Here is an 8413-nt window from a genome sequence, read left to right as displayed (position 1 = left end):
TTTTGAAAAAAAAGACATCCTGAGCCAGCCAAAAAAAACCCACTTCTGAAATACAAGCTACAATATATACATGTAACCACTCCCCAAGATGACTGTAAATTGAATTACAAACATGTTCTAATAAAATAAAATAAATACTAATAAATAAATAAATAAATAAATAAATAAATAAAAATGGCAGATGCTACTATAGGAGCCCAAAGAACAGGGGGCCCTGGAGATGCAGTCACCCAGAACTCTTAACACCAAACAGGCAGCATGTCAGGATTTAGTTTTACAGCTACTTCACTTCCCTTCAGATCTGTACCCTTTATGACTTAAAACTAAGACTTGGTGGTATATGGACAGCATGATTGCTGTTAGAAAAGTTCCCCCAGCATAGCTGCCCTGCACTCAAGGGCCCTGGCTCCTCTATAGAGTCCCTGGGGACATTTATATTTGATATATTTTAATATAGATATGCAGTGAAATAGGAAATGTAAAATCTGAGGGGTTAGAGGGAAAAAAGTAGGGAACATGGCAAGAAGCCTGAGCTAGAGAGGGCTGCTTAGGCCAACTTGACCTCTTCTTTGACCCCTTTGGCTTCTGGCTTCTCCTCCTTGGTCTCCTCATCTGTCACCTCTTTCTTCTCTTCTGGTTCTTTCTCTTTCTCATCTTCTGTTTTTTTTTTTTTTTTTCCAGAACCGGGGATTGAACTCAGGCCCTTGCGCTTGCCAGGGAAGCATTTATTCCACTGAGCCAGCTCCCCAGCCCCTCATCATCTTTTTTTTTTCTCTTCTGGCTTTCTTGAAGTTGGAAGAGTTCTTGTGGTCATCTTCAGCCTCCTCAACTGAGTCAGAGAACTCTTCCTCACAGGCAATGTGTTTGTTGGAGGAACACATTGAGATACGCTTGTCAGGGTCTTCTTTGTCCACCACTCTCCTTGGGAATGGCATCCTCAGGAATTGCCCGCATTTGGACCCCAGATACATGGGGCAACATTCTCAGGTTCTCAAAGAGCCACTGTTTGATCTTCTCCAGGTACTTATTAGTGTTCTGGTTAGTCATATTGGAAGGACTGATGTGAAGTTTGAAATCTAGACCAAAATATTCAAAGTAGTCATTGTATGGGAGTTCATTAGGGATCTCTGTGTCTAGGGCCACAGCTCTTTCATATGTCCAGCACTGGACAACATTACCAAAGATATAATCACCTCCTCCCAGTATCAGCACAGGCAGGTTGAAGCATTTGACAAATTCCACACACTTGGCATGCCCTTTGATTGTCAGATTGAAGCAACCCAGCCAATCCCCAAAGAAGGAGTCTGAGCCACACTATAAAACCATTGCACTAGGCTGGAACATCTCCATTACTTTGGACACGATTGGCTTGAAAATGGCCTCATAGGACTTGTCATCAATCCCATCTTAGAGTGGGTAATTAACAGCATAATACTTGCCTTTTCCAGACCCAACATCCCGTAGGTCCCCAGTTCCTGGGAAGTACTGCATATTTATGAAAGGACACAGTCATGACCTGGTCTGTGGCATTGGAGGCCTCTTCCATGCCATCACCATGGTGAATATCAATGTCAACATACAGCACTCTCTGGTGATACTTTAGCCATTCCAGGATGGCCAAGATGATGTCATTGATGTAACAGAAGCCAGATGCCTCGGACTTCCTTGCATGGTGCAGGCCCCCAGCCCAATTCACAGCGATGCCTGTTTGCTGCTTATGAAGTTTTACAGCACTTGCTACAGAGCCACTAGTGGACAACTGACAGAACTCAAACAGGCCATCAAATACTGGACAGTCCTCACCAATGTTGAATCTCTGCATCTGCTTGCTGTACTCAGACATGTTATCTGGACAGATGGAGCACAAGAACTTAATGTAGTCATCACTGTGGTACTTGGTCATCTCCTCAGCACTGGCCTTGTGAGGGCAATAGATTTCCATCTTTCAGTTGAGGCCATAGCTGAGCAGCAGATTGAGTCATGCAGATTCAGTGAGGTTTCATTGGATGGCCTTGTCCATAACAGTAATTTCCAACATCCCTGTCATAGTAGTAACAGACTTTTTTCCTGGTGCCCTGAGTCTGCACCATCTTGCTGCCTCCAGTCCCTCCTGTCAGTTGGAGTGTAAGATTTATTGATGTTGCAGCATATATTTGACTGTCCTTTCTTTTGGAGGCTGAATAATAGTCTACTGTATGTATATTATCAGACTATACAGTGAATATTCACAAAAATTATTGTAGTAAAAGATGCATTGCCATTAATACCCCTCAACATACTCACTTTTGCTTTGAACACACTTATTCTATCATTCTTGCTACTTTCAGAAGCAGTTCTTGGATTTCTCTTTCATCAGTGTGCTCATAAGATGTGAGCAAAAATATAGTGAATGCTTGTGTCATATGCCCTCCAGTAGAAATGCAAGCTTGTGTAAAATTTGCATTGTGTTTCCATCTAACATAATCGCCTTATCTGGTACCATGTGACTCCAGCTCTCCTCTAGAGTCCAATGGCCATCAAAGATAAAAACACTTTGAGCTGGTTCAGGACATCAACTGAGCCATGACAGGGCAAGTAACCATGTCAACAAAAGAGAACTTCCAGAACTGCTTCAAAAAGTGAAATGAATAAGATGTGTATCCAAAGTAAGGAGAATATATATATATTACAGGGTCTACAGAGTCTCACTCTGTAGATTGGACTCATAGTGATTCTCCTGTTTTCAGCCTTCCAAGCACTGGGATTATAGGTGTGCACTACCATGCCCAGTGTCAATTGTGATCTCAATGTGTCTCTGGGGTGGGCCTGGCACGGCACACTCGGTATAGAACCCTGGCTGCTGCACTTGCCTAAGTAGGCACTTTAGTCCCCTGAGCTATCTGGCCAGCCCAAGGAATAATATATTTTGAAGAGTATTAATGGAAATGTGAGTTTTACTGTAATAATTTTTTAAAATTAAATATTTTTAAATATTTAATTTAAATTAAAATATTAAATTAATTTGAATTTATTAATTTGAACATTTTAAAATTCACGATGCTTAATTTTATCTCATACACTGTACTTTGTCATTCATAAGTAGATTTTTACTGAGTTGCTTCCATGTGAAAATTATGAATGAAGTTTCTATACACATAGATGTACATACATTTTTTTCAATCTTTGTTTTCAATTCTTTGGGATATAAACTCTTGGAGAAATTGCTAGAATATATAGTGTATAGGTCAGCATTCCCACTGCTGAGAAAAAATACCTGACACACTCCTCTTAAAAGAGGAGAGGTTTATTTTGGCTCATGTTCTCAGAGGCTTCATTTTATGGTTGGCTCTAAGGCAGAGACATCAAAGCAGAAAGGCATTGTGGAAGAGAACTGCTCAACTCCTGGTGGCAGGGAAATAGAACAGGTTGGAGGACTCTCAGAGGAAGGGGCCAGGAACCATTTATAGTGCCTAAAGTCACAACCATATGCCTTTTTCCTTCCCACTGACCTCCCAATAGATAATTCAGCTATGAATTCATCAACAAATTAACCCACTGATGAAGCTCAAGTCTCATAGTCCAACCAGCTCTGTGAGAGTCTTTTAATCCTGTCAAGTTCACAACCAAGACTGTCAATATAACAATCACATCTCTCTCCTTAAACCATGCTTAATTTCCAAATAAACACATAATAGGCTCATAATTCCACCTAACATGATATGACTATCCTGCCTACAACCAACAATGCACTAATCCCTTCCCCAGAGATAGCAGTTTCAGTATTGCTCAAAAATCGAAACCCAAAAATCTCTTCTGAGACTCAAGGCAAACTCTTACTTGTGAGCCCTTATAAAAATTGAGAAGCAAGTAACATACACAATGGCACCAGGTAAACATTACCAGGCAGGAATAGGGGAATAGAAAGGAATCAGACCACAGCAAGACCAAAACCCAATTAAACCAACATCAAGTCATATTTTCATGTCCAGCATGATGAGATGCAAGCTCCAAAGGGTGGGGATAGCTCACACCTATGTCCTTGCTGTTTGCAGCCCACAGGACCTCTCTCTTGAGTTAGCTCTGCTCACTGCCTATAGCTTTCCTCAACAGATATTCCATATTCCCAGGTCAACTTCCCAGGGTCTTCCCTATGAAGCTTCCACTCCACTCCCACAGCTTCACACATTGCCCTTTCAGGGGGTCCGAAGAGGGACCCTGATCTTATGACATAATACCTGGCCTCCCAGGACTTCATTTGAAATCTGGGTGGAAGCCCGCATATCTGTCTTACATTCTTCATGCCTGAACTGTCAGTACCATGTGGGTAATGCCAAGGTCTACCACCAGGTCAAACAGTAGCTTGATCCCCTTGGATGATGGCTGCAGGTAAACAGCCTCTGAGAGACTAGATGGCTGAGCACAGTGGGAGAATCCTGGGGAACCAATTCCCTAGGTGACCCTTGGAGCCTGTACCAGCCAGGGCTTACTTAGGAAAACAGATTTGATGCAAGATATAAAAATATATAAGAATTTGTGAAGTTGGCTTACAATGATCATCCACAGAGTCAGGTATGGGAGAGTCCAGGAGGTCTGTCAGTGCTCTGGAGATCTGGAAAATCCAGTCAAATTCCAGGAACCCACTGGAATGTTCTGTGTGAGGAAGCTAAAGGGTCTGCAAGGGAAAGCTGAAGATGATGTCCAATTTGAAGGTGAAGACTGGAGCCCCTCTGAAGAATCAGAACTGACCCTTCCTTCTTTGTTTCCCCTTTAAACCATTCAGGTGACAAACTGCCCTAGGGTGGGTCTTCAGTCTTCAGTAAATCCCCTCAGCCACACTCAGAGCTACATTGGATCAATTTATTTGGGTACTTCCTATGCAAGGTGATACACTCAGTTAACTATCAGAGGGCACAGAAGGTCTCTTTTCAAATGAAAGATTTACACTTTTGTACCCTTGAGCCTGCATAGGGACAGGGAATGTATTGAGACCTGAAATGTCCTCAAAGCCTTTGTTTCCCAGTTTCTTTTTAATTGCACTAATCTCTTAAGCAACCACACCTCCTTTGGGCTTAATTTTATTTATTTGTTTTTTGGACTTAATTTTACACAAGGTTATCATTTGAAAATTTCTTCCTTTGCCTTTGATAATGCCAGTAGTGAGTCTCCCCATGGGTGCATGCCTAGTACCATATTCTAGCCATGGACAGCACAGGACAGCTCCTTACTGTACTACCAGGGTCACACTGTGGCTGTGTTCATCCAGGGGATTCTGGAGAGGAAAACCCTCACTTGGGGCTTTTCTGAGTACACAGAGTCTCTCCTGACATCTCTGAGGGCCAATAGCCAGGACAGGAGCCCACAGCAGCCAGGTGGCCCAGGAGCCAGGGCAAGGTACCAGCTGTAGCAATGTGGCAAAAGCAAGCTTGATGACAACACTTGATGTCTGAGCACTTAAATGTTGCTAGAGTTTGTTTGTAGGGTTAGGATTTTTTTTTTTTTTTTTTGGTCTGTATCTTCCAAATTTTCTAGATTAAACAGTAAAAAAGCAACAGTCTCCTTAAATATGTGTCAGTAGCATTGAATTGACACAGATATGCACAGATATCAGGGATACAGCTGAGTCCTCAAGAGAGGTGTGGCTCTAAATTTCTCAGTGCTTAGAAGAGCACCCCACAGTCACTGGAAAAGCCAGGGCCCAGGGCATGGCACAACTCAGAGAAGTTCCAACCTAGGCCAGCTTCCTTTACCTGGAAAGTCATATTCTAGTTTATTTGTTTGAATCTCTCTCTCTCTCTCTCTCTGTTTCTCTGTCTCTGTCTCGCTCTCTCTCTGTCTCTGTCTCTGTCTCTCTCCCCCCCAAAAAATAGAATGAACTTTATTATAAACCTAGGATACATAAAGACAAATTACAAACATGGACTTTTCTCTGATGCCTTTGAAATTGTCACAAAGAACATGAGGCATTCTCAAACTGCTTTAAATGCCAAATCAAAGAGGACCAGACACATGGCCCTGAAGGGCAGCATCACAACCGTGCAGAGGTTGGCTCCATTCCTTTCCAAGACATGGAAGGAAAGCACCTCGTTCCAGCCTCGCCAAGGGCAAAGCAGAGAAGGGACCCACTCTCTGTTTCACTTAGGCCTTGGAGTCTACCACAAACAGAGACCTAGGACCATGACATTTGTTCACTGGTGGACAGCTTGAGGGCAGTTGGAAGACTGCCTTAGGAGAGAGGAAAAACTGCTGTGCAAGTCCAAGCAGGCTTTTGGTTTCAATGATTAGGGGAAAGAAAAAAAAGAACCAAGATGCTCCTTTATTTTCCAGGAAGACAGTCAGGGCCCCTGGAGGATGGGATTTTCACACCCGGCTGTTCCTAGGAGCTGTACTTACATTCAGGGGTGTGTGTGTGTGTGTGTGTGTGTGTGTGTGTGTGTGTGTGTGTGTGTTTATATATCTGGATGAGCAAGATGCCATGGGGTCATATCCCTACAACTTTGCAGGCATGACGCCCTTCTGTGGTCACAGTTAGCAAAGAAGGCAAGGAAGGTAGTCCTCTGTGTGTGGCCCTGAGAGGGCCAAAGTAGGTTTCCTGCTGACATCACCCTGGGGACCTTGCCCCAGAGCATCAGGTGTGTACGCATATGCAGAAATGGAAAGCAGTCCCAGCTGCTCAGGCAGGATCCTGGGGACTTGTCACTACTAGAGGTGAGGACGAAGACTGGGAGGAGTCAAAGATGCAGATGAGAGGGGCTGTACTGGCCAGCTTTTCAACACTAGGATGTTATACCTGACATCTATAGCCCAAAGAAGAAGGGTATAATTTGACCCATGATTTCACAGGATTAAGTCCATGATTGGCTGGCCACAGGGCAGGAACATGGTGGAAAGGTACAGTGGAGCAAAGCTGCTTAGCTCATGCATCAGGGAAACAAATGAAACTGAAGAGTGGGGTCAGGGAACAGATAAAGACCACGAGTCACTTGCTTGTGACCTACACAAACATAACCCAAAGTAGGCTTTACTCATCCCCTAAGTGAGTTGAGAATCAACCTTAACTCCACAGGGGCACATTAGGGAATCAGAATCAAGGTGGGATATCCAGGGAACATTCACCTGGCTTTCCTCTCCACCCTCTGAAGAGGAGGAAAGGGGACGCAAGATGGCAAGAAGGCACCAGTGTGGAAGCAGCATTGCCCACTTTCCCTTCTTAGAAGTATACTGCGTTCTTAAAGTACTTGTTGCAAGTTACATTATCCTTGATTCCCAATGAGTTGGCTTGCTAAACCCACAACTTTTAACTGAATTTCTTTCCTGAGATCTCTTCACAAATCTTGAAGAAGAGGAACCAAGAGCTAGGACCTCACACAACACAGACACAATGCAGATCGCTCCTCCAGGTAGATCCAACAATCTGGTAATAGGTAGGGGGTCCAAGGTCTCTGGTCTCAAGGTCTCCAGCTGTTTGGATGTTGTAACCTAACCTACACACAGTTGAGGATCAAGGTCAGGAATTGTATGACACTGCTTGAGGAGTTGTAGGAAACCATCTTTCTCTTTGATGAAATCACATTACTTCCATTGGGGATTGGGGTTCATATGGTCCTGCCTCAGAGGATGACGGGGAGGGGACCAGGTAGAAGGCACTAGATCTTGCATCCTGGATATCTGAGGCTCACACAATCCTGCCAGGAGAACAGGGGAGAGACATCCATGCACTCCGAGGTGGCAATGTCAAATTGCACATTGTGTTCGGGAGTCTGAACACGTGGTGGCCCTGCCTACTCCCTAGGGTTGGATTCACAGGGCACCTTGTCTTTTGGTGTCTGCTACAAACCTAACAGCACTCTCTCAGATCTCAAATAATCACCTGCCCCTGTCATTGGCAGGCAAGGGACATGTGGCCTTGTTCTTTAGGGTTGGGATCACAGTCCAGAATTAGTTTGTGTTATCTATTGTTCACCAGTAAGTGCCAATCATGGCCCCTGCCTCGGTGGAGAGCCCTCACCCGGAGAAGAAAGTGTATGTGGGGGGTCGAACCAACTCTTCCCAAGGAGTGTAAAATGTGAGAGATTCTTCAGTTCGAGAGCTTGTCTTTCTGTGGCACTTTTGTAAAATCTGTTCTCTGTGCGTCCAAGGTGGCCTGCTCAGTGAAAAATTTCTTGGGAGACCATGACTAGATTGGAGGAGGACTTGGCATCATGGAAATGTATAGATCCTCAAGCTTGGGTGCTAACTGATTAGGAAGGAGAAACAGGAATTAGGAGTCCAACCTCCAGGCTGGGGGAGATCGCTCAGTGGACTAGGGACCTTGGTCCGATCTCCAGCACCACATGCTGTGCTAGCCCCACCCAGAGCTGGCCAAAGGCTGGGAGTGGTGGCGCATGCCTGTAATCCCAGCGCTGGGGAGGCTGAAAACAGGATCACTACAAGTCTG

The 8413-nt window shown here is 44.3% G+C and overlaps 1 pseudogene; it reads right to left on the bottom strand.

Annotated features, from left to right (window-relative positions):
* Positions 1 to 547: 547 nt before the first annotated feature.
* On the bottom strand, positions 548 to 2090 carry LOC101585069 (annotated as a pseudogene).
* Between the last annotated feature and the right edge of the window lie 6323 nt (positions 2091 to 8413).

The sequence above is a fragment of the Octodon degus genome, unplaced genomic scaffold (genome assembly GCF_000260255.1).
Source record: "Octodon degus isolate 3935 unplaced genomic scaffold, OctDeg1.0 scaffold00071, whole genome shotgun sequence".
NCBI lineage: Eukaryota > Metazoa > Chordata > Mammalia > Rodentia > Octodontidae > Octodon > Octodon degus.
This window is presented reverse-complemented; position numbering and strand designations above follow the sequence as displayed.